At 35.8% G+C, this 23,496-nt stretch overlaps 1 long non-coding RNA gene across 1 annotated transcript in view; it reads left to right on the forward strand.

The window, feature by feature from the left end:
* Positions 1-213: 213 nt before the first annotated feature.
* Positions 214-23,496, forward strand: part of LOC130852396 (uncharacterized) — an 83,198-nt gene continuing 59,915 nt past the window's right edge. The window contains exon 1 of the long non-coding RNA XR_009053343.1: positions 214-276. This is a non-coding gene — a long non-coding RNA (uncharacterized LOC130852396). The remainder of the gene's footprint in view (positions 277-23,496) is intronic.

A 23,496-nucleotide genomic window follows, 5' to 3' on the forward strand; every position in this document is an offset into this window, starting at 1 on the left:
GCTCTTGGCAACTCTTTCCAACTTGACTCTATTACATGCAATATTATTTTAGTGTATTCTAGAGAGGCTGAGATGGAAAAAGAAGGTGAATTATATTTTACAGTATAATATAGTAAAGCTATAAGCCTCTACTGATAGTTTTTCTGTGCACAATTCTTAAATATACATCAATTGTTTGATAAATGTAGATGCCTGGGTAATCACCTTATAGATCAAGATACAAGATATTTCCAGCACCACAGGAGACTCCTTCACACCCCATGCTGGCATACAAAGGTAACCATTATTATAACTTATCATCACGAGTTAATTTTCCTTATCATCATGAGTTATGATTTCATGTAAATGGAACTGTACAGTATTTCCTCTTTTGAGTCTGTCTTCTGCTGAACATCATGCCTGGGAGATTCAAGTTGTTGCTTGTAACAATGGTTTGTTCTTTTTCATTACTGAGAGCATGAATGCTTACAAAATTGATTTATCCCTTCTACTGTTGAGGGACATTTCAGTCAAACTCAGTTTTGGACAATTATGAACAAAGGTTCTTTTTACATTGTTATTCATGTCTTTTAGTGGGATCTAAGAACTCATTATTGTTGAGTACATTCCCAGGTTCAGACTTGTTGGGTCATAGGTATTTTTAGTTTTACTGTATATAGTCAAATAATTTTTCAAAGTGGTTGTGCCAACTGCCATTCCCACCAACAATGTGTGAGAGTTCTAGTCACTCCAAGTTTTCACTATCACTTTGTATTGTCAGTTATTCTCTTGTTCAACAATCTGCTGTGTGTGTATTGATATATTATTGTAGTTTTCATTTGCATTTCCCTGATCATGTGTTGAGCACCTTTTCATATGCTTTTGGCCATAATACAAGTTGTCTTTGATATCCCAAATTACTCAGAAATTCCTTTTGGCCTTTAGTCTTTTACTGCCTCAATATTTTTGTCACTGTTTCCTTTTTGTTAGTTATTTGCAAGCTAAACCTAGATTTGCTACACTTAAAAATCACTGCAAGATGGACCCTCTAAGATCTTAGAGTGCAGGAGTCAAAGTTTGAGAATAGAAGATGATTGTCTTTATGCTTGTGCTCTGACTTTTTACCAATTCTGTTTTAAGTAGGAGGTTGGACCCTAATTGTGAATTATCTATCTTTTGGTGATAATTATGAGAAGCAAAAAGGATTTCCTAATATCCTGTGGTAAAATCTTGTCAATTTGTAAACTATATCAGAGATGGTGCTTTTTTTTTTTTTAAACTATCATAGATAAGTACACATTGTTAAGACTGGAATGAGTTGTTTTCAGACAGAAAGAATTTCCATCACTAAATATATTCAAGCAGAAACTAATAACCATCTACCAGAGAATAAGAATAAAATTTTGCACTTAACTGTTAGACTAGTTACATTTTAAGGTTTATTCAAACTATAAGGAAATTGCAAATATGAAAATTCTGACACAAATTTTCAATCACATGCCTTTTTAAGATGGTCGCTTTTCATTGGCTTCCATGATCTTAGCCACTCTGAACAAAACGCTGTAAAAATTATATTTTTATTTTATGGTTGAAGAAAATAGGGCCCTCAGATCGTTTACTCTGGTAAATCTATGAAGTGGCAGAGCCTGGAATAGGTCTCAGTTTCCCTGGCAGTGGTCCTATTTTTCCATTACCACGTATCCGGGGCTGGAGTTTATAACCCCAGAAAACAGGAGGAACAAATAGATACCCAGATGCAGGTGTTAGGGTTTGCTCACATGCTCATCATTATGTATACATTCATTTGGAGGATTTACAGGAGAGGAAATAGTGTTCAGATGGAATTGTATATGGAACACGTTGTAGGGTGAAATTGAAGAGTGTTAGGTGCAATAAGTTTTGGGGCAACATAGGTAACTCAGGAGCTTGAGAAGGATCAGACTGATAAGAAATACAATGAACATAAACTGTTGAGAGAGAAAGAGTACAAAGGTCTGTAGAGTTAGGTAGATGACATCTTGTGAGCATCTGTTGGCTGTGTATTATGGCTGGGAGTGAGATAGAAGGTGAAGTTTGTGGATTTGTAAAATTCTCAGTACACAAATTGTACGTGCCTTTTCTCTAAGATTATGGAGAATGTAAATACCAATGATGAATCCTTAAAAACATAAGAAGAAACGGGAAAAATAAAAGAATATAGCTACTTATTATTCAGCCACAGTACTATCTTTTATACAGACTTTTAAATCAGTGACTTTAAGCAAACAATTCCCAGATCTTAAGTAGGGGCTTGGTAATGTATTAGGGAAATATATTGGGCGTTATGTTGAATCATAAAACTCAGCTTTCCCCTAAGAAACTCTTGTTCTGTATTAAATATTGAAAACCAGATGAAAAATCCTGTCCGTTTTTTATTGTCTTCAGCATGGCTGGTGTTTTATCACTTGCCAAATCACGGCCACCTGTGGCTCTGACTTGGCTGCTCTGTGTTTAATAGGCCAGACGTTCTGTTCACAGGAAGGACCTCCTGAAGCCTAAGTAAAAAGCAAGTGATTCACATGACCAAGGTTCTGATTATAAGGACTTGCTGAATACATAATTTGACGTGTTTTGCTTTGAGCTGACACACTATCCAGTGCTTTTGTTGGCTTCATTGCCAAAGACTTTTGCACACAAACAATTAGTAGCAAGTTGTTTGATTTTCCACACAGGAAACTTGGCACAGAACAGTCAGTCCTCTAACCATATGTCTTCTGTTTTCCTATTGTTTTCATTCTGTTAAACTCCAGCCACTAACACATTAGTGGACCAATTACTGGGACGTGGGACCCCTCAGGAGTGTAACACTCAGAACCCCAAGACTCTCCCCAAAATTAGTTCAAAGCCCTTTCAGAATCACTTAAAGTGCAAGGTAAGCCTAGGTGAGTCAGTAGATAATCTGACCAGAGAGTGTAGAAGCAATAAATAGATAAGATGTATAATTCACTAGTTCTCCTAGAAGATTCTAAATGATGCAGCATTTTCATCTATTTTTAGTGGTTTGAAAAATGTCTTTATCTTTTAAAATGGTTTCTTCTGTGCTTTGAATCTCTATGCTAAATGTGACCTGACTTCTAACATGGAATTTAATTAGCCATTTAACCTTGGGAGAAGGCTGTTGGGTGCTCAGGTCTCAATTATCCTCACCTGTAAAACAGATGGGTTGGCGAATTGATCCAGAGGACCCTTTCAGTGGGTCTCAGTTTGGTCTGCATGTGATATTCACCTGGGGCGCTCTAGAAAGTGCTGTTTCCCAAGTCCTACCCCTGGAGATTCTGATTTAATGGTCTAGTCTGGTTCAAAGCCTGAGTAGTAGAGTATAAAACCTTGACTGCATAGCAGAATCTCCTGGGCAGCTTCAGTGCCTAATCTGCAGTTTCCTAAAACTTGCCAGGTGACTACAATGTCTTGCCAAGGTTGTAAGAGTCACTGCTCCAAAACAATGTAATCTGTCATTTGACAAAAAGTATTAAGGAGATTGTGGGTATGTTGGTACTGCACACTGTATGCATCTAGGCTGATTAAATTTTGCAGCCATACATAACCCTAAGCAAACATGGTCATTCAACCATTTACTGACTACTCACCATACACTACGTTCTTTACTGCGTACTTATAATCCTGTTTGTAGTGCTGCCACTTGCATGAAAAGGTTTCTTGAAATCACAAAATTAGAAAAATTGCAATACTTTATATTATAGAGCAAAATTAAACTTCACTTCCAGACTAAGAAGTTCATGAATACATCTATTAAAAACCAACATGTAGTCTGCATAAACAACTACTAAAAGATGAGTGTAATCTTTACCTCGTAATTTTGCTCCTAGCAATCACTTTTAAGGATAAAGTACACAGATATTCATATGAGTGTCTTTTTTTGTGATAAAAGATATTTATCACATCTTTTGAAAGTAGCCCTGAACCTCACAAAACACACACTGTAAATTATAAGGAAATATTAGTCGTAATTTTCAATATGTAATTACTGACAGAAATATTTCCATGATAATATGATCTGAAAGAATATATAAAAAAGATAACTGCTTTCCACTGTAGTTGGTTTAGGAATGATTTTAACTTTATAATTTTTCTTTTACTTACTTGTAATTATTCTGTTATGTATTACTTACATTAAAAGTTTTAAAAATGCTTACGAGAACAAAAATCAGTTAAATGCTAAAATTAGTTTGGTTCCATTAAGCATTTATTTGACATTCATTTTGTTTGTTTTGTTTTACCAATGTATGAAAAGCCTACTAATTATTCTGTAAAGTTTTTTGTAATTTTTGTTCTGAGAGAGAGAGAGTGAGCACCAGTGACTTGGCTGGGATTTTAAGAGGTATTGATAGCGAGCAGGGCCCTATGGGGCCCCTGGGCAGAAAGCCTTTCTGTGTCCCCTATTTCTTTGATTATAGGAAAACAGCCTTCATTCAGCCTCCATGACCTTCCCTGAGTTCCAGTAGGCAAATGCAAGCAGTTGTTAATTAATGAAGGGAAGGGATGCACGAGACCTGGGAGAAACAGGCAAGACCAACCTTGGGGTAAGCTCCTGTTTCTCCAGCCACAATACACACAACAATATCTTTGAGCTATTTTGCAGACGTTGAAACCCCCTCCAGGTGGGAGAGGTTAGTGATTAACGATGGTGTGCTGCCCACAAGCATGTAGACCCCAGACCCGTTGGACCTGAAGGTGGATGATGCTGACTCCTACTCAGCTCACCACCCACCCATCAGAAGAATGCAGGACGGTTACTGCCTTGATCCTTATCGCCTACCCCTGACCACGAGCCCCAGCTATAAGACCTCTCCCTATTCCCCAGAGAGGGGGGCACCGTTCTTGAGGCGCTAGCCACGGTGTTCCCCCTTTGCCTGGCAAAGTAATAAAGCTTTTCCTTTCTACTCCTCCAGAGCTCTGTCTCTGTATTTCTATTCGGCATGGCTGAACAGAGGCCACGTTTTTCTTGGCAATAGTATTGAGAGAAGGAAAAAACTTACAGTTCTAACTATTACCTAATTTTTAATTATTCTGATTTACAATTGAGCAAAGGAAAAAAAACACACCCCAGACAAACAAGCACTGTAGTAGGCAGAATAATCCGCCCTCCAAAGACATCCACATTCGAATTTCCAGAAACTGTGAATATGTTGTTACAAGGCAAAGGGGAATGAATGTTGCAGATGGAATTAATGTTGCTAATCAGCTGACCTTGCGATGCAGAGCACATTCTGGATGATCCAGGTGGGCCCAATGTAATCACAAGCATCCTTATAAGACAAGGAGGGAGGGAAGAGTTTCAGAGTGCTGCAGTGTGAGAAAGACTCTACCTGCAGTTACTGGCTTTAAAAATGGCGGGAGAGCCATTTTTATACAGCTGATTCACTTTGGTTTACCTCAAAAACTGCCACAAGAGTGTAAAGCAATTATATTCCAATGAAGAATTAAAAAAAAAAAAAAAAGCAGGAGGGCCCATGAGTCAAAGAATAGAGGCAGCCTCTAGAAGCTGGAAAAAGCAAGAAAATAAATTCTCCTCTAGAGCCTTCTGAGAGGAACATAGCTCTGACAACACCCTGATTTTAGCTCAGCGAGACCCATTTTGAACTTCTGACCTTCAGAACCGTAAGTTAACAAATTTGTGCTGTTTTTGCTCATTAAGTTTGCAATAGTTTGTCACAGGAGTAATGGAAACTAATACAAGTGCTTGTGTCATATGTAACATGAAAAAAAAATACTGCCTGAAATGCTCATACTTTGGCTTGTGAGTGAACTCCTTATCCCTTTCTCCAGTTTGCTCTCTACTCCTAAGATGAAAGTTCTTACTGCTGTTCATTTTATTTGCTGCTGATAACAGTGGTATCAGGGCAGCTGTTAGAGTAAGAATTTGATTTTCATATAAACCTGGGAGAGTTGTGAAAGACTAGAATACATACTATCAAGTGATGAATTGGGAAAGAATAGAAAGTAATGCAAAGGATTTAATTTTTAAAAACTTAAAACCTTTTTGTAGTAGCCAAGAAGGAATTATCCTGTACTTCTTAAAATGGAACCAAAGAAAGGGAAAATTTGCAAATGTTAACAGGAGTGTGAAAATTCGAAGCAATCTAGGCTAAGGAAATTACCTTCATTATGGCTTAAGGACAGGAAAAAAAGTACATGATTTTGTATGAGGATCTGAAAGTTTTGCTTTGTTGTGGCTCATTTGCTTGGTTGGGTTTTCAATTGTTGAATGATCAGGAGAGTTAAAGTGGCAATAACGTCATAGTAAGGAAATGCCAAAATTATAAAGCTAAACTCAATTTAGCTGCTGTCACCAAAATATTGGGAATTGGGGTGCAACCACCGAGGAATATCTGGATGCAGACGTCAATATCTGTAAAGGAAGTGGCGACTCTGAATCATAAAATAAAAGCTGTGTTTATTAACAAATTGTAATATCATGGTTGTTTCTGAGGTAGAAGACGGTGAAACTGCCAAATACAGAAAAAACATTCACATAGTGATAAAGATATGTTAGATATATGTGAGTGGCCTTAATTGCTCTGCTTATCATTGAACTAATACATCTCTAGTAATCTGAGAGCAGTGATTTAGTGCTTTTTATTTTTTCTTCCTGAGTGGTTGAAGAAGTTGTGGAGAGTGAAGGGTAAGGGTGGGAGCTGGGAGAGGGAGAGGGTCGGGAGAGCTTGAAGAGCAGGAGAGAGAAGCAGCTAGCAGCAAAAAGGTGAGTGAATATTCCTGTCTTCAGACAACTTGGGGGATAGTGCATGAACTGTAATGGGCTGTAGCCAACACTTTGTTAATCACCATCACCACCATTACATAAAGTTTGTTAAGATGTTGAATTATTTGGTAAATATCCTCAAGTGCATCCAAAACAAACATGAGTTTTGAAGACAAAATAGTCAAGTTCTAAAGTCTGAATGACTGAGGGACAAAGCACAGCTTCACAAGCAGGCTAGGAATTTGACACGACAGAACCTCCGGGAGACATCAGAGCAACACCTTGGCCTTGGAGCACGTCTCTGATGTGTGATGCCACGCAGCCCTACCACCCCGCCTGGAGTCAGGTTAGGGGTGCAGTCCAGTTCACACTGTGCCACCTATAAGCTGTTTTGTTAGACTCTCCTGAGCCCTGGTCTCATGTATGAAAAGATGATGGTGGCAATCATGGGAGTCATAGCAGTAACCATACCAATAAAAGCAAACGCCTGGGTTTTAGACACCCCCTCCCACACACACTTTACTTATTACATTAACTAGTTTTATCATCACGACAACATTATGAAATACATGGTTCTTATCCCTGTATTATGGATGGGGGACAGAGGTGCACAGAGGTTAAGTTGCCAAATAGCACACCCCTAAAAAGCAAAAGCTGGAAGATGAACCCAGAACGCTGCCTACAAAGCTTATGCTCTTAACTACCACTTAGTGATGTTCCCGGCTTCTCACTGGTCGGTCATGGGGATTTAATTAGATAAACATGATGTGTATAAATAGCGTCTTCTCCTTTACCCTCCTCTCTACATTTTTCCTCTCTTCAACTGGCTTTTAAAGACAAAAGGGGAAAGAGTACCATTTTGTTGTATCGAACTACTTACTGTATTCACTTACTGTCCCTCACATGTTCTAATATTAAAATATAATTTAACATGTACTGCAGACTTCCTCCTATAGCAGGCTTTCTCAACTTGGGCACTATTGAAACTTTGGACCAGGTTATTTTTTGTGGTGAGAGACTGCTGTGCATTGTGGGAATACTAGCAGCATCCCTGGCCTCTTGTCCTTCACCTACTAGAGGCCCAGAGCTGTTGGGACAACCCCAAATGTCTGCAGATATTTCCAAATGTGCCCTGGGGAGCAAAATCAACCACAGTTAAGAATGAATCACTGCTCTAAAGCAAGAAAAATGTAGTGTATCTGTTGTGGAGTTTGATTATGTTAGAATGTTACTTGTTGAATGCGAGTTTGGTTTAAAAAATTAGTTTTTAATACACCTACTCTTAGCCTTGCTCTATTCTGTAAATATCAGTTTCATATATTTTACTACTTAGGTGAGGAAAGATTTGGAAAAATAACTTTCATCCTTAAATACAGGAGAAATTGGGGGAAACTAGAGTAATCAAAAACACTCCATTAAATAATTAGGTTAGCAGCTCATTTTTGCATTTCCTCTTGGGAGATATGATTTCCTTGTATAGGACAATAGCCAACAAAGTGATTGGGGCATCAGGAGTAGTAACTCCATCAGCTGCCTCATGCTGTTTGAGTTAAATGAGGAGGAGTGTATTAGTGATAAACTTTTATGTAGTGTATAGCCACCGAGTTAAGAAAGTCAGTTTGATTATAGCAGAGAGTGGCTTATATTAGAGACTCTATTCCCACTTTTACTAGAAAAAAAGTGTGTTCCCTCCTCCCACAGTTACAGTTCTCCCCTCTTTAACCAAAGTGACTGGGGCACAGAATGAAAGATCTAGGCACACTGTCCCAGAGTTTTTCTTCTTGGCTCAGGATGTGAGGTTTGGGTGGTGTGTTTGTGTATACACATGGTAGGTTGGAGTCTTTTTTTTTTTTTTTTTTTTATTTTAATACTTGGCAAAAAGCATTTCTTGCTCCCTTTCAATGAATAAAGGCTGATATTTCACTAAAAAGTTCTGTGTTTAAAATAATTATAATCTTATTATAACCATAATCTAAGAGTTGGGAGACAGAATTTGCATGACAGGTAAATTTGTTCAAGTTTAGTAGCAAATTTAACAATGAGAAACAAACATAGGTGTGAAATAATTGATGCAGAAACATATAATAGAGAAAATACAGAAAATTCTATATGTCGTGATATCTTTAGATTTATCTATCCATTCATGTTTGAGGTACCTTTATATCAATTGTCTGTCTTACCATTCATCTATCTTGCCATTCACCTATTATAAAAAATAAACATCAAGCATGTGTTAGAGAAGAGCTTGACACACATTAAGAACTTAGTATATAGTAGTTATTCTCTTTATTAGCTGTCACTTCCTGACTGCTTATAAGGATTTTTAGATGATTAAGTTGATAGGTCAGCAAAACTGAAGGTGAATAATTGCAATCTAATAACTGCAGACAAGAATACATCTGAGGTTCTAAAAGGAAGTAAGATTTTACATGTTTTAGGTATATACAAAAAAAAATGCAAAAGGGAGGTGAAAAAGAGGAAAAGACAGAACTAAGTGCAATAATTGGAGCCCAACTGAGATCATTTGGGGTGGGTAAATAATAATAGAATAGAATGAAGAAAGGGCAACTTCGGTGATACTGAGTAATAAGATCATCCTTAATGTATCTTTATTCATCACAAGGAAAAAACTTAAAATTCATGAAAAGCTTTTCCAAGAGGGCAGGGGTAGAACTCTGTTTTGGACAGCTGTAATTTACACAGGTTTCTTGGGAACAGCTCTATGGAAAGTGACTCTGGATGATCTCTCATTAAAGTTAAATCATGAAGAACAAAAGATCTCTGGACAGCAAAATACTTCAAGGGATTACTGATTTGGTTAATTAGATCTACTTGGACTTAATGAGTTCATACTCTCTTGGTGGTGTCAGTTAGGTCACTGGGTTTCATTCCTGAGGAAAATCTGTTGTAAGGCAGCAGCATGATGACAGGCCTAAAATGTCACATGAGCTTGTAGAGATTTTAAATGTCAACCAGTACAATGTGTTGAAACATGATAACTGGAAGATTCCAAAGGCTGAGGCCTTACATAAAACCTTTAATGTCAGGGAGTAATATATTATGAAATGTCATTCTTTGATTTTATGAGTGAGACAACTACAGAGTCCTTTTAATAAAATACTCCCTTCAAAATAATATACATTTCAATATTGCTCATATGCATTAAAATAGGTTCAATTTCATTTAATCCCCAAATGGGACTTGATAAAGGACATATACTAATTCTTTTATCATGTTCCAAATTGATAACATTGTCAGTAGGAAATAAACTTACTCTGTAATAGGAAATTTGTACCTCATGTGGATAAGACTGTCAAAACTTTAAAAAAAGTATTTATAATTTTTACATTAAGTGGATATATAATAATGATGTAGGATGCCCTTAAAGTAAAGGGATATTTCTGTAGCCAGTGTGAGGGTAGTGCGTGTGTGACATACACTCCTAATTAACAAAGATGTTCACTGTATGATAACACACACATACACAGAAAACAATGTTTTCCTATTCATGACATTCTATGGTTTAGTTTGTTAAAGTTTTATTCCTTATAAACTTGCAATATCAACACTTTGATAGGGAAAAATATTTTATATGAACATTTTATAGAACTATTTCCTACTGCATAGTTAACGTTGAGAGAGTTTACCCTTTTAACCTTGCAAGGGCTGTTTTTATTGCATTGAAGTATATAAAAATGCCTAGTAAAAATGGAAGTCATAATAACATTGTGGCATTATGGTTTCTTTTAGGAATAATACCAACTTCTCAATCGAGAAAGATCTTCTAGGGTTTACTGTTTCAAATCATTGCATAAGTTTTTAAAAATCTTGATAAACTTAGTTATACCATGAGGGTCAGTTGGCCTTCTGGACCTTAGTTGGCACAGATCTTACTGAAATTACAATGGCCATAGCTACTTTAGTACAGCTCCATTGCAGAAACTTACTCTGGTAAAAATGAGTGAAGGCTTGTAAGTGAAGGAATAGTAATTAAAACATGTTTTTGTTTATTTTAAAATGCATTATCAAAATCGTCAGAGAGGTGGTTGAGGCACTGGGCAATCTCATCTAAAAAATGATATAATGAGGTAACCTAACAGGTCTTGCTTACTAGCTTCAACTCAGGTTCAAGGAGTCCTAGTGAGTACCATCTTCTTGGCCTCCTCATTTCCTTGACATTTGATAGTGACATCATGGATGAGCTAGCTCTACGGGTATAACTTTAATCCAGTGGAGATAAATATCAACTATTATCTGAAAGATAAATGTTAACAGAAATGGATGTTCAAACACTTATTTTAAACACAATAGAGGTTTGAGATGAAACAAAGTTAATGAAAGCCCATCTCAAGATGGGCTTACCATGATTGAGAAGTTCTTTTCTTTGCATTGTACAAAATCCATACGGATTTTTGACTGTAATCCTTTTGCCTAATGGATGCTACACTCCATCATAATAGCTATAATATAATAATAGTCATAATGTAGATATTTTCTAATATCTTTTTGTAAAAAATTATCTAATATATTAATTAAAATGGCTAAGATAACAGTAAGAGTAGTCTTGGAAAAAATGTTCTGTAAAGATGGCTTATTTGGGGGCACATAAGTAATATCTCATTTGGTTAAATATCTCTGTTGCCTATTCAATCTATAAATATTAGGACTCTGATCCACATAAATCCTACATTTTTGCTTGCAATACTATCGGTGGAAATAGCTCAAGAATAGGTTTGCATAATATTTCCACTGTAATGGCTTAGTAAAATCTAGCATCTGTATGGGCAGTGGCTCAAGGCTGAAGAAATCAAGCTGTCAGCTGTGGAACCAGGGATATTAAAATTCTTCGAGTGGGAGTGGAGGGGAATCTGGAAAAATCAGCTGATTCTACGTCTTGCTGTAGCATGGAAGATGAACGATTGGGGTGGTTACATACTGTTAGGTGTGGAAACCAGTAGGGAGTGAGGCTCTGCTTTTTCAATCAATAATCAATGAGGAAAAGTCAATTCAAATGATGAAAATTTAAAGTTTCAGAACCATGTATTATTAATGCTACTAAGCAGGTTTCCAGTCCATCTTACGTTTTGATATTTTTTTAAGAGTGCAAACAGGAAAGCTTGGAAGACATACACCAACATAGCAATATTTCATGAAATAAAGTCATTTAACTGGAGAACTTGTAGAAAGGTATGTAGATAGAAAAGTTACTTAAAATATCCCCACAAGTATTTTTTTGAAGCCAATGATGGAACAAACAGAACTCTCACTAGGCTGTGATTCCGTTTGTAGAATCTATCCAGTGAAAAATGACTAATGGTTTCAGTGCTAAGTAACTTTCAGTAATTTGGTTAAGTCCTAAGAGGTAACTTTGTAGGGAATCTCTGGATCTAGATTCAGAGTTTTAAACAACCTAGAAGATTCAATGCACAATTCTAACCTCTCAGGATGTTGTGGCAGTAAATATCACAGTGACATATTTGGGTTCCCCCCAAATGTAAGAAACATAATATATATGTGGTCACGTTTTCTTCTATATAGAATTCATTGTATAAAGATGATAATCTTCTGTTATCTAACTCTTTAATATTTATCCAGTTTAGAGTGGATCTTAATACATTCCCGCCATACCAGTTCTAGAATAGAGTCTATAGTCTGTTGCTTACAGATCTGGTACTGAAAAAAATACATAACACTATGTTATTTCATCCAAATGCTGCTAAGTTCCTTTCTATTAAGATTCCATTCTAGTTACTAGGTGATACTGCATTGGTATCAATAGATTGCATGAGATAATAGCAATTAGCACTGAACAAATACACTTTCAATGGGTTCAAGCTACCTTAATATCGGGGCCTCTTTCACATTTTGAGACTATTGGTGATACTAAAACAGGGTTATAAAAATCGTGGATAAGTTCAAAAATATATGTGTATATATTTGTCAAAATATGAACTTGGGTGTAGAGAATATTTTTCTTAAAAGTTATCAAAATCTCTGAGCCCTCATTTTATTTCTGATGGCAGAAAATGTGGTCTTGGTCAATTTATTATTTGTCTCAGTTCATCTTATGACTTTAAAAGTGCAAAAAAAACTTTTCTATGCTCAATTTAATTTCTATTTCAAATTTCGGTTCTACCTTTAGGCAGAAAATGTAGTCAATTCTCATATATCATGGAGGTATCTTAGGCCTCCCTTTGTGGGAAAGGCATCTGTTCCTTGATTTGTCAGCTTCTGTCCAAATTGGCATAAGCAAGACATTTAGTTTTCCATCCTGTTCTCTGATGTCAGCCCCTTCAAGTTGGCATATGCTGAGATAGACATATTTTTACCTGGGCTTCAGACTACGATCCATCCTCACTTCCTCAGACTTTTTTCTGGGTTGTGACCTGGATATCTTGGAATCCACTGACCTTGTCCTCTCCATGGAAACACATGGAAGGTTCAGATGACTCCTCTCCTCTTCAAAGCCACAGAAGATTCTGGGCTGCTTTGGGCCATTGGTGAGCATGGACAACCTTTTCAGCAATCAATATGCTACTACTTTTATTCCATTAGGACATATGAAACATTTCCCAAGGTATCACTTCCCAAGTTTCTAGAAAGATACCAGGCACTGTTCTCTGAGTATCCTAATTTTTAAGGAATACAGTATGCACCTGATCACATTACATTATCTGTTTCCTTTCCTTCTGGGCATAATCCTGGAGGCAGGCGACGATGTGCAGGGAGGCTTCAGAGAGACATGTGTACAAGCTCTTACTCTGGCTGCTACTGCCTTTTCTGTATCCAACTCTTGTATTCTTCAGGTTAGGGTAGAAAAATTGACTCTTAACAGCATCATTTATTCTTCTCAAATATATTATTTATGCAGATACTCATTTCCTGTCATCTTACTATCTCTGCCAGAACTTTAACTTTCCTTTTGATGTGGAAAGGTTGAGACCTGACTCTTTACACCCTATTCTGGATAAGCTGTGACCTTGCCTGTCTGAAGTGAGAGGCCAAGGTTAACCTGGCTGTTTCCTAAAGTGAGTGTCTAATTGTGATTCCAAAGAGAATTATTGAGGTATAGTAGATACATGAGCAATGTGAAAATACTTCCACCACATTTACCACTAAGCCTTTTTAGTAAGAACAAAATTGTAATATCTATGGAGTCAAAAAGTAGGAATACAGTCATTTGGGGATAACACCAAAAGTTTAAAGTCAAGCCCTTTCCTGAATGTGAGGCCCAGGCAAAATTGTTCTCCTTGCCCTACGTGTGACAGGTCTTGCCTTGACCCACTTGAACATGAAACCAGAAGTACTGATTTGGGAAATTGCACCAAATCAATCTATTCCCAATCTTGTGAACATGATAGAAGTCAAACCCCAAACAAATAGAATAGAATTGGCTGGCAAATCTTCAAAGAGAAAACCTGTGAGGCCTACACAGGTCACCAGATTTTGCCAAGAGTTTGGAAAGATAAGGTTGGTTTTCTTGTGTGGAGTGGCATTTGTTACATAAGGCTTTAAAGTACATTATTTGAGGCTAACTGATAAGCTGTTAGGCAAAGCCAGTGAAGAAGGAAAATCCATCTTTGCTTTCAGATTCTTTTAGAAAGGCATTTCCCCCCCTACCTTTTTGTATGTATGCTCACCATTCAGTTTTTCAAGGTTTAGTTTTCCACCATGATTTTATTGTCTGAACAGTGGTAAGCAGCTAGATTAGAATAGTTAATATTTTTTCTCTGAAATTAAGATATTTCTATAATAATCATTCAGCTTTTGTGAGATGAAGACGACAATGAAGATGTCTGGGGCTTTCAGTGATCTTTATCTGACCTTATTACTACTTCTAAAATATACCAAGTAGAATCCCAGTTCCTGTGTAGAATACATGTTGGTGGTCTCCTCTTCCCCAGAGAGGCCATTAATAACCTAAAGATCCAACATTATTATGACACTCTTCTCTTGAAAGACTTAAACCACATCTCCTATAAAAAGAAATTCTTCACACAGCCCAGAAAATTAAAAATTGTATGCAAATAACCCAGAAGTATTCTAAACTTTCAGTGTTATAGCCCGTTTTTTGTCTTTTGTCTTTGCTTCTTTTTTCCTTTATTTCCTTTTTCCTTCTATTTATAATTGGACTTTAAACTCAGTATTATATCCATGTTATGAACCCATATCGTTAAGTATTCTTCAAAGGTGTGATTATTAAAAAGTGGAGGTCTGATAACCCAGTAGTATGGATATATTATGTTATTTTTACCTGTTTTTTTAATATGTGATATTTAGGATATTTCTAATATATTATAAATAACTTTAAAAACACTTTTTTTCTTTGTGTATTTTTCTAATTAGTTGTGTAGGAGAAGTTCTGGATTTGGAACACTAGTAGGTCAGAGTTAAGAGCATTTTTATGACTTTGATACATATTAAGTTGCTCTCTAGAAATTTTGTACTGATGTAAACTTCCACAGGCTATAGTTACTTTGAGTTGAAGTTAAATGTCTCTGCAGGTCAGCATCCTGCCTTCCAGAGGAATAGGTGCTTTTGTTAGCATTTGGTGGAATAATTTGTGGTAATTCATATGATATTACTGTTGTGCTACATTAACCTACACCTGGCATTCTGTTTGGGGGAGGGCGTATGAATTATGCAAGGAGAGAGAGATTAGTTCTTGTCTCTATATTTCCTTAAATACAAAAATGTTGGTGTTTAAAAGAAATATAAATAATTCACATATACATATAAACATATAAAATCCCAACCCACACTCAGCCCTATGACATTATTCCAGAAACTTTCAGAACTTCTGACTATTGAGGAAACAATTATCTTCTGTGCTCACATTGCATATAACTCCTGGAATACTCTTACTTGGTTGAAGTTCTTCTCTTAATATTCATGCTTAATGCAAATCCATTTCCTTGGCAAAGCCTTCCAAGAAATCTTTTTTCAACTATTTAGTTAGAATAAGTTATTCATTGCTCTGTTTTACTTCTGATAATACCTTTCTTTTACCTGATTAAATATGGATTTTCAAAGTTTGCCACAACTGGATTGTAATTTACCAAATGAAGTATTAGAGGTTGTATTCACAACACTGTCTAGCCCAGAGCTTTGTATGTATGAAATGTTAAATAAAGTGTTAGTTAAATTGAACTGAAATGTAATAATGAGATGATGGTATCTGTTTTGTAAAATCCATCCCTTTAGGTCTCCATCTGTCATGTCACAGGAGTTGAACTAATTCCATTTTATAATAATGGTATAGGTTAAGGAATAGGCTTTACTGGAAAATGGAAAAATTCACATAGAGAAAGGAAAGCATGAGTTTAAATGATCCTGGCATCATGTGGTTGAGAGCCATGCAGAGGATGGGGCACAGCTGTGTGGGTGTGGATTCTGAAGGACAGACCTCACTCCCACTTTAGTTCCTTTCCTTTCTTGTGGTGCAGTCCTGAGAACCACCTCATCTGTGGAATAATACATACCAGGCAGTCTGGATTTGGGGTACCAACTGTTTAATAAATTACCTGGGAGTGCCAGCTGCTCATGACTAGGAGATTTTTGACCAGTGGGATTTTGTGACCCCTCATGCTGGGGGAAGGGAAACATTGGTCCCTTTGGAGGCTGAGTTTAGGTGCAGCCTTCCATTTGGGGTAAGGAGAAAAGCACCTCTCTCTCTTTTTCTAGCATCGAAAAGGTTCCTTATACAGGACACCCAGAATGGGCTCCCAGGTCATTTTCAGACCATTCCACTCATTGTTCCATCAACCACTCCTCTTCATGTAGGACACCTTTCGAGGCATACACCAATCAGCCTTCTATCTGTTATGCTTATTTCCATGACTTGTTTTTGCAGCAATCATCTAAGTGTTAGTACGTGTTAGATGATGTGATAAGTGAAGAAATAAAAAATAAGTCTTTGTACATAGAGTGCTTACTGTTCAATGGAGCTCTGTTCTTATTTAATTCAGAAAATAAGCTTTGAAATTTTTATGTCTGACATAGAATTATATTAATTTTTTAAAATAGTAATTTATTAGTCAAATTAACATGGAGAATAAAGCCAGTTGTGGTATATAAGATGGAAATATTACAAATATGAATTGGGTTAAGCAGTCATCTCTATGAATATAATCCATCTTTCTTGACAATTTTGCTTTTTGCTTAAATAAAAAGTCCTCTTTTAACTTTAAACTCATGCCCTCTACCTGGGGAGCCTCTATATAAATTCAAGAGTTATATGGATATATAGTCATTTCTGAAATAAAAACTAAAATCATAATGCTCATATCCATTTAAGTTTCTCTGAATGAACGAGGATTAAAAACAATGAGATGCATGAAGACAAATTACTTATAGTAATAAAACTTGATACACTAACAGATTCCATTGATGAGCTGTTACCTAAATATGATGAAACACATAAGTAATCCTGTTGTCACTGTGGTTTCCATCCCAGCTGCTCAACTCTCCTTCCAAAACTGAGGCACACTGAGGTGTGAGGCATCCACATCTCCAATCCCCAGGCTTTTTCCTCAGCAGCTAACCTGACCCCCATCGCACTTTAGGTAGCAAAAATTAACCATTTTTTTTCTGGGGTGCAACAAACAGATTATTCCTGGGGTAGATTCACTAAAGGACATGAAAAAAAATCACTAATATACACGCGACGGCAAACAAAGCAAAACACAACACATGGGTGTTATTCTGATCAAGATATATGAGGTACGTTTACAACCATACTCAATGTATTTAGTACTTCTTATTTCAAACACTCAGCCTTTGTGACTCTGTATTTTACATCTCTTCTCTTGGGAGTAAATGGGTGCCCTGTTTGGAGACTATCCCTGGGACTAGGCCCCAACTTCCCAGTATTTTTTGAAAGAATTTGAAATAAGTCATCCACTGCTCTCATAACTGTGTGTGGTATAAGTGAAAGAATCTGGCAAAATCAGGACTAAGATTAAAGCTGGTATCTTTGATAAATTCTAATTTCCTTCACTCAGTAGGCTTCCTGTAAATGTTAGAAGATGAGAACCATATTGTTCTGATATTAGGAAAACTTGTATTTGAAGTTTTTATCTAGAAATATTAAAGTTCTCTGTGAGACACAACCTCATTAATCTTTATAATCTTACTAACATTTTAAAAAGAATAAACCAATATTAAATATGGGAAACTTTCTTTTCAGACAGTTTTTCCTAGACTTACTTTTAGGAACTTCGATTAAATCAATACAATAAAAGATGAAGAAATTCAAAGTGAGAGGTATGACTTGGATACAGGAGGAATGGTTGGTTTCTTTGTATCCAGCACCAGCATCAACTGGGCACTATCTTCCAGGCCCATCAGGGATGCAGAGGCTAATGTAAGTCATTATCATGTCACTGGGCTCCCTAGCCCCCTGCTTCGTGGGCAGCCACAGCCATCCTCCCAAATCTGGCAAACCCGGGGCTCTATTTCAAGTGCTTTTACTGAGCATGCAGGCTTAGGATCCAGACAACAAGGTTAGCTAACTCAGTGACCTTAGATAAGTTGCTTATCTATGAGCATGTGACCTTAAGTTAATTCAGGTACAGAATAAGAATAAGGGTAACATCTACACCTTATTCTCTAACCTGACAACTTTGTTAGGCTAAAGCCAATTTAGCACTGAAAGCTACCTTACTCAGAGCACTTAATACATAGAAGCTATTATGCTACATTATGATTAAAAACTCTAATAGTGGAATGTAAAGGTATGGGATTCAAACTGGGAGAATGAAAGATTGCCTGGAAATTTACAAACTTTTGCAAGGAGTGGGGATAACTAAATTGACTCTCGAAAGTTACCCAGAATTCTACTTGTAAGGAGCAATCCAGGAGGCTGATTAAAAACATTAAAATAGAAGGTAGAAATAAAAAACTGTAAGAAAAACTTTGATTACCTGAATTAATATATATAAATCACTGAGCTCACCATCCTGGCCTCAAATATTTCTTACTCAACAAGTATTAGTTCCATTCTCTCCCATCCCCACTTTTCTTCTCTAGATAGCGTGTCTGTGAGAGGTGCGTTAGGAGGGAGTTAAAGATGATGGCCCTTGAAAGAGGAACAGGATTTCAGCAGGCAGTGACGGAGGAAGAACAGCCCTGGTGGTGGAAAAGTCCTATTTAAAGGCATAGAGGTGGGAAGCATGTTTAAGAAATACAGCTCTGCCATTTGAACTATAAAGTACTCAAAAGTAGAAGATGAGGATATCAGGTTAAAATAAAAGGATACACTGAGATAATGATGGATTTGCAAGCCAATTTAGATAACGATCATCAAATAAGAGCCAAAGGACATAAGAAATCCTATGTCACATAAAGAGTAAGCATCAGCCATTTATATGGGGCCAGTAAGGATGTGAAGACTCACCTACATATTTAGTAACAGGAATTATGCTAATATCATCATCCTCAGGAGAAGAATGTGTGTAATACGAGTCAGCAAACCATTTGAGATTGAATTGCCCCTACCTCAGTAACCCTTTTTTCCTTTTTATCACTTAATTTAAAATAACTCATTTATTATTTGGTACAATATCGGAAATACTGTTCTTTATATGAATGTTATTTCAGAGACAAAATGCTTTAAAAATGCTGTTGTAAGTTATATAATTACAAACCTGAAAAATGAATTTATTATGTAAAGTGTATTTATATACACATTAATGTTAAAAGGATTCTAATTTTTTAGAAAATTGTACAGGATGAAACTTAGCAGAAAATAATTGAAATGGGTTGCATTTCAAATAATTTTAAGCTATATAAAAAATTTGTCTTATAATTATGTACAGAAGGCAATTTTTTATATTACCCTATTTGAAATCTTTTTATCATTAAAATGTTTTTTAAAAAACTTATCAACATAGAGACATTATAGAAATGACTGTTTTAATAATAGGCACTAGATCAGAAAATTACATGAATCTTGCCTGTTATTCAATATATATGCTTTTAAGTTTGGCTAATACATATCTTAATGTCCCAGTAATTTTTATGGTGTTAATAGCCTGAATCTCTTAAGGGGAGACAAAGGGTCCCAGCATAATATACTTGAATTTAGATAGGACTCTTTGAAAGCTTGGATAGTAGCTCTGTGAGCAGTGTACTGCAGTACAAACAGACTTGGAATTGAACCAGGATTACACGGTTCTAGACTCATTACCTGCTACTTAATCTTGTGGCTTGGGCAGATCTGAGCCCCCTTTTTTTCTTCTCTAAGTAATAATAATAACACCAGCACTTATATAGTTTTTGTGAGGACTAAAATAAAAAATAATTACTTTTTGCTGTCTGTGAAAATGCGCATGAGTGCTAAACAGACAAAACAAATTTAAGTACATTTGGCACACAAATGGATTGACTGCCTCAAGAATTAAGTTTCACAATAAACATGCTGAAATCCTTTGAAGAACCTTTTCCTGTGTTTATCAATGTCAACAGATTGTTATTGTGAATCTGTTATAAAAGACATTGATATAAATGAAGTATAAGATCATGTGTCATCCCCAAACTTAGGAAGTAGAGGGGGGAAAATGTTTGTTTCAAAATTATATTGTTGTCTAAGAAAGTAGACCCAGATATATTAACCAACACCACAATTACGAGCTAACATCGCTGTCACAACCTATTTTGTGAGTGTATAACCTTTAGAATATAATAGGGCCACAGGTACCCAATCTTAAATTTCAAAAGGAGTCAACTTGACAATTACCAATTTAAAAAAAACTTTTGCTGTATAAATTGGTCAGGCTGAGAGACAATCTATAAACTATTAATAATTCTTAACACTAGTTTTCAAGCCAACTGATCAAATTAAATTTTATTTTCATACCAGGCTTAAAGCTGTTCATCATTTTCTAATGTCAAACAATTATCTATTTCCATGAGATAACAAGTAATACAAATTACTTTGCATCTGTGTGAATTATAAGCTAAATTAATTCTCATATATGTAGAAAGGGATAATGTGACTAGATTTATGAGCAATCCATGTAAGTCTTTTCAGAAGATGGAAAATGGCATGTTTAAAATCTGTAGTTACCTAGAAATATTGCTTGAATTTATAAGTGTGATCTGACATATTGGACCACTCTTACATACTGAAACTATCATCAACATTACTTGAAATAAAACCACTTTGCTTATTTGTGTAGGGTAAAATAACTATGCTTTATGAGTCAAAGGTGGCTGCTAAGATTGCATAAGGAGCAGTTAGATGAAAAATTGACGTAAGAAAAGACAGTATAATCTTCAGGGATGTTCTTTGGGATCTGTTTATTGCTATCAAGTAGAAGCTTGAAATATTTAATTTGTCAAAAATATGAATGTGTGAGCACCAAATGTGGGTAGGAAAACTACTGGATACCAGGGAGGAAAAATGACACAAAAGAATAGGGGAACAAAACCAGGGTCTGCTCCCACCTGCCAGAATGGAAAACCTCAGCATAATTAAAACCTTGGGTAGAAAACCCAGAGGCCTTGTCCTGGGCTTACTAGTGGGGAAAAATTAAACCTGAATGAAAACTACATCTAATAGATGTTCAAAAGTTTGAATGAAAAATTTTCTGTTTTGCATACTGAGTTCAGAAGTTTAAAAGAATGTTTAAAGTCAAAGTTGTAACGTTCAGTTAATATATGACTTTTTCTTACAAAAATACCTGTTAATTATTAGCAAGATGATGAAGCTAATACAGCCATGTCATAATGATAGTTAGCTAACAGGTGGTGTGCTGCTTTATCAGACAACAATAAAGATCTTACTTTATTTGATAGACTTGCCCTGGCATCTTGTGCTCAGATAACCAGTTACTTTTAGCTTGGTAAAGTAAATTCTGGAACTCATTGCCTATAACTATCTCAGAAAAGTCCCCATTTTATAGACTGAGCATTAATAAAATTGTATCCTAGAATCAACATTTTTGAAATGTTACCTTTTTCTAGAATTGCTTTTTTGTATAACAATCTCTTTTTGAGTACAGTAAAAAAAAAAAAAAGTAATTAGATTCAAGGAATATTTCATCTCACTGAAGAAAATACTAAAAAGTTATAGTTACTAAGAAATATCTGAATCTATAAGTACTAAAACTACTCATAATAAAAAATCTCAGAAGAGTGAGACATATTCTCATGTTACATGCTATACTGCGCCATGAGTTGAACATATGAACAGTTCTACCTGAGCCATGCTTGCCATGTAAGGAAACATTGTGAAAGCTTCTGGGTGTCTGATTTTATGTCAGGGTACAAGCTCAGACTTCAATTAAAAGACTGTTGCAGACTAATAACTGTTGCAATAGAGGATGTGTTTTCATGACTTTCACATATAGGTAGAGAAATGGCAAATGACTACAAGTTTTAGTCTAAACTAAGTAGTCTGATAATATGAATGAGTGAACAGTGGTCATCAGTGTGTTAAAATTTTCTAATACATATTGACTGTAAATTACTTTCAATTACAAGTTGAAAATAGATATTCTAAAAAAATCAAATATTATTAGAAAGAAACCCTGAGTCACCCCTGTGGAATCTTTGGTATTTGGAGAACACAATTCTAAGTTTGTGGAAATTGAAAGACTTCTTAAGCTTAGCATAGGGCTACCTTTCCTAAATCTTCACTCCACAGTTTTATTGAGGGTGAGTGGAAGGGGAGGTGCTTTGCTTAAAATTCTAGGTATTATTTTATTTAAGATATAAAAGCAAATGTAAAAAATGAAATAATATTGGATAACATTCTGCACCAATAAATTTTAAAACCATATATCAAATTTTATTGGAGCTGATATATTTCCTATACCTACATATTCCTAAGAACATAAGTTTTTGTGTAAGTTAATAAATTTCAAAGATAGTTGAAGAAACATAGACCTGTCATATCTATAAATATTACAACCTATGTGAATTGTAATCCATTTCTGGTAAGTCTTAAACTGCTCTATTCATCAGGCAAGTGTCATTTTTATGTTTGTATACAAAGAAAATCTTTTCATAACTTTCTGTTTTCTCCTTTAGAAAGGTCACTTCTAAAGCCACCATTCTGCTATGGAAACACTCATACTAGTGTCAAATTTAGTTACTACAGTACTCTATGGTTTTGTATCTTTGACACATTAAAATAGATTGTTGCTGCCATTTGAAATCATGCTCTAGGGCAAATTTATTTGAGGGTGAATTATTCTATGTAATACTGGTAGCTAAATTTCCCACATTTAATGGAAAATTCCATATGATAAGGAGTTCTTAATTAAAATTAATAAGTGGAGAACTGTTGAAAGAATATTATAAATTCATATCTGAACATGTCTTTATTGGTTTTCCTTAAATAGAAAGTATGTGCAATCTTTTTGAAGGTTCCTTTCATCTAGTAATTCACAGAATGGAAATGTTTCCGTTTTTTAACCCCCTCTTTAGAGGCAGCCTTTTTTCTCTGCTGCTACCTAGTGCTCCAACCCCACCTGAAGCCTTCACTGCCCACCATCACTGGGAATGCAGGGCGTGCAATCAGTCTTCTCTCAGTGTTATCATTGACAGTCTGGATGCTAAGGAGCATTTCCTGTAATCTCTCTGTAAATGCAGACTTCGTATAGCACACCAACTACTTCCTCTGAACATCTAATGTACCATGTTTCTTCTCTCCTGGATGACATTAAATATTTTCTCTTATCCCTTCTTTTGTGCAAGGATGAAAAATAATGTGAACTGCCACCCTAAGGGATATTATGATTGGTCAGTTA

Source organism: Hippopotamus amphibius, chromosome 4 (genome assembly GCF_030028045.1).
Source record: "Hippopotamus amphibius kiboko isolate mHipAmp2 chromosome 4, mHipAmp2.hap2, whole genome shotgun sequence".
Taxonomy (NCBI): Eukaryota; Metazoa; Chordata; class Mammalia; order Artiodactyla; family Hippopotamidae; genus Hippopotamus; species Hippopotamus amphibius.